General features: G+C 34.9%; 1 long non-coding RNA gene across 1 annotated transcript; it reads left to right on the forward strand.

The window, feature by feature from the left end:
• Positions 1-248: 248 nt before the first annotated feature.
• On the forward strand, positions 249-2,370 carry LOC111022042 (uncharacterized). Its single transcript, XR_002602919.2, has 3 exons — positions 249-417; positions 913-957; positions 1,973-2,370. It is a non-coding gene; the product is annotated as an uncharacterized LOC111022042 (long non-coding RNA).
• The last annotated feature ends 1,721 nt before the right edge of the window (positions 2,371-4,091 follow it).

Here is a 4,091-nt window from a genome sequence, read left to right on the forward strand (position 1 = left end):
CAGGCACTGTAAGGACTGTTTCAAAGTGAAAAACAGAAAAAAAAGGAAAAAAAAATTGGAATTTTAGTTGGAAGCGCATTTTGGTAATTTCGCAAAAAAAAAAAAAAGAACTGAAAGAAATGAAAGTTTTTTTTTAGAAAGGCACGTGTGTGTGTGTTGTTGATTAATGAAGGTGGGTGACAGGTGTTTTAAAAAGAAAAGAAAATGTGGGGAAGGAAAAGAATAAATAAAAAGAAAGAAAGAGAAAGCATAAGAACAGAAAAAGGAAAGAAAAGAAAGAAGTGTGAAGAAAAGAGAGAGACAACGTAGGAGAAGAAGAATGAACACGGAAGAGAAGAAAATCGAAGGTGGTGTACGGCTAAGGAGGAAGGAAGAGTTTTTTTTTAAACCGGTTGGAGTTTTGAAGCTTGTTTTTGGGTAAGTTTCAGTGTCTTAAACCATGAGATTCTCGAAAATAGACTCCTTTCATTTGTCGGTTTTGTGAAGGACAAGTTATTTGAGGTTAAAATTGTGGTTCTTGGTTGAAGAAAAAGAAAGAAAAACAGAGAAAGAGGATGGAAGAAAGGAAGAAAATTCGTGGGTTTTGGAGAAGAAAGAAGAAGATGAATAGTTTTTGGGAAGAGAGAGAGAGGAATTTTTGAATAGAATTTAATTGAGAAAAGTAAAAATGAATGGGTAAAAGAAAGGGGAAATCACGTGAGAAGGTGAAAGGAAAGAGAAATTCAATGGGTTTTGGTGGGACCCACTTGTAAATGGTATGAGAGAGAAAAATGGTGGGTTGTTAATGAAGAGGGAGAATGAGTTATAAAATTGGATTTATGTAGATTAATTTGGAAGATAATGTAATTTCAATTGGAAACAAAAATATGTTGAAGTTAAATTGGATTAAATGGTATTGAATCGATATTTCAGGTCGAGCAGAAATTGGAACGGAGGACGACCGAGTTTGAAGGATTAGTGAGTGGTTATTTTATTAAATGGTTTTAGATACCTATTGATATAGAATTTATGAGAAATTATATATTATGTATGATTTAGCATTTCTGCTAAGAATGAAAGAAAATGTGTTTGCTCGAGAATTTAGAAATGTTTTTGAGAATTTAGAAATGTCTTATGATTTAGAGAAATATTTGAAGAAAGATATGAAATGTTATTTAGAAAGAGATTTCAGAAAATGATTTTAGAATTTCATGAAATGTTCTTAGAAAGAAAGATTTTAGAAATGATTTGAGAAAGAAAGAAGGAAAGAAGAATTTTAGAACAGTTTATGAGATTGAGAAAGAAGTTTTCAAACCACCATGTTATTGTATCCAGGTGATTACCCGTATGCTATGTGAATGTGTTTCTATAGTATACCCAGAAATAGAAGGTCTTTGGGACCATTTTACTCCACGTGTTGAGAGAATTATTCTGCTATGCGTATTGAGATTACTCTATGCTAGTAGACCAGAATTATTCTGCTGTGTGTATTGAGATTACTCTACGCCAGTAGACCAGAATAGAATGTGGATACATGTGTGGTGTTGAGTTTTATCTATTTGTTTTATGTTTGAAGAAGAATGTTTTATATGTTTTAGAATGTGTTTTAGAGCATGTTGAGAAGTTGGCGTAACTAGGTCGCAGGGGATGCAGGGGAATGCCGGGGCGATAAGGGCCAAATCCGGATTCCGAATCCTGGTCCGAATTGTGGACTTGGGAGCGTTGTCTTTTCGGTTTGCCTGTAAAGAAATTGTTGTTACAAGTTTGATTTTGAGAAGTTTACTGAGTTTTATGAAATGTATAACGTTGCTCTAGTTTTACTCGAATTTTATGGAATTTTAATGAGAATGATTATTACTTCAGTTTTATGATGTTTGTTTTAAGAGCTGAATTTTCAGTTGTTTATGAAAGGAAGTTGACGACAATATTTTCTTATTAACTTACCACTCACTGAGCTTCTCAGCTCACTGTTTATGTTTTGTTTTCCCCCCAGGCTGTACCTGAGTATCTAAGTTTCTGAGTTTCAAGAAGAATTTAGTTCAGCTTCTACCACCTCGAGTTGTTCAAGAGTTGCATTCTCTTTGTATGTAGTTTAGTTGGTTTGTAAGAAATTTTATCTGCATTCTGTTGATAGGAAAAGAATGTATAGAATGGATGTAAGAATGGTTGTTTGGTTAAGATTAATATTTTATTGTGCATCCATTCGGAGTTGTTAGTCAAAGTTCAGGTTAAAGGAAAGAAAGAAGTTGACCACTGACTTCGTAGTTAGTCGGTGTCTGTGGTCGACGCAACTCGTTCTAGGACTAGTAGGTGTTTGGGATGGGTCGTGTCAGGCACGAATGACTAAAGCCGTCAATAAAAATGTACGACCTCAGTCATTTCAGGTTGGTGATATGGTGCTTACTGTTCGAAGACCTATCATCATATCTTCTTTGATGATGTAGGCATCATCAAAGAAGTCTATACAAATTGAGCGTATAAGGTCGTTGATAAAGATGATTGAGAATTGGTTCGATTAACAGAAATTTCTAAAAAAGTTTTATGCGTGAAATGTAAACACTCCTTATCGTAAGTGTCTAAACTACATGATACTCATGGCCCGCATGAGTTTAAAAGGTGAACGGCCAAAAAAAATGTAAATTCTTGTACTTGAACTATGTCATGACTTGATCCCTTTCATTGAAGGGTACGTAGGTAGCTTAGAGGAAACTTTGAGTTCAGTCTATAATAAAAAAAATCTTAAAGTATGAATAAGGCAATTTTATTTCTTTATGATTAAAAAGAAGTACTATTTACATGAAAACATAGAGTCCATCATGAAAGAATAAATGAAAAAATATATATATGAAAAAAAATCCTCTAAAATCGCGGCATCCACTGGAAGTCCTTCAACTCTTGTTGCCCGTCCTCCAAAATTTCACGATAGGCCTCAAGCGATCTAACATCTGCATCATCCAAAATCAGAGCACTTTCAATATCATTCATTTTTTCTCGAACTTTAGAGGCTTCAAGTTTTTGTTGGTCCATGTATCCATCTTGCTCAAGAATCAGTGTAGAAACTTTACTTCGTTGAGCTTGGGCAACTTTAATCTTGGCTTCTAGCTCTTCTTCTTTTTGCAGTAGTTGTGCATGTTGTTGTTGAAATTTGTTCTTCTCTGTAAGGGCATGCTCCTCATGGTGTGATATATTCTCTAAGCTAAATTTGCATTCCTCTAATTGACGATCTTTGCTTGCTAAAGTCAGTTGAGAGGAAATCGATGACTGTAGGTTGTTATAACTTGCAACCTTTTGAAAGTAGTCACCTAGAAATTCTTCAAGATGAGTAATAATGTTAGCTGCTCTAGTCTCTGAAATCGCATGGATAATTTTGCGTGCCTCTGGTTCGAATTTAGAAATTCTATCGAATGTAAAGTTTTCCACATAATTAAAGCAATTTGTCGTCGACCGTCGGAAATTCTGTTAACTGCACAGAGGTCAAAGACTTCAGCCATGGCAATATGCACTAGCCTTCTTAGTTGGTGTAGAATCCTCAACAATAGCAAACAAAGGATGTGAATGAGTTACAACCCTGTTAGTTAGCACCTTGAAATTTTCGATGCAAGCGACAACTGGATTTTGAACATGGGGACTTGTCAAAGATGGGAATCTACTTTGCTCGTCAATTCCTTCGAGGAAAAATCATAAATAATCATAAACAAAAAAAAAAAAGAATCTCACTAACCAAAATTGTAGAAGGAAGATGAGGACATTCCGAAGAACTTGCTATGCCATTAAGAAATTCGTCGCCGTCACAAACTAATAATGGTTTGGATTTCTTTGACCTTTTCCAATGGTGATCACAATTACTACTATGACTTTCCTCATTATACTCAGAATTGAACTTCTCAATATCTAACAAATGAATTCTTTCCCCTCTATTATCATCACCAACCTTCTTGGAAAGTTTGGGTTTGGAAGGAGGAGAGGCGCTGCTTATCAACTTGCGTCCGTTTTTTTCAAGATAATCTACATTTTTTGTTAGACATCAATCCTTGTATTGAGAAGTAACTTGGCTATCTGGGTTTAGCGAACGTACAAGGAGGTGTACTTGAGATGATTTTATAGTTAGAATG

Source organism: Momordica charantia (assembly GCF_013281855.1).
Source record: "Momordica charantia cultivar OHB3-1 chromosome 3 unlocalized genomic scaffold, Mcharantia_2.0 BLBB01000003.1, whole genome shotgun sequence".
Classification (NCBI taxonomy): domain Eukaryota; kingdom Viridiplantae; phylum Streptophyta; class Magnoliopsida; order Cucurbitales; family Cucurbitaceae; genus Momordica; species Momordica charantia.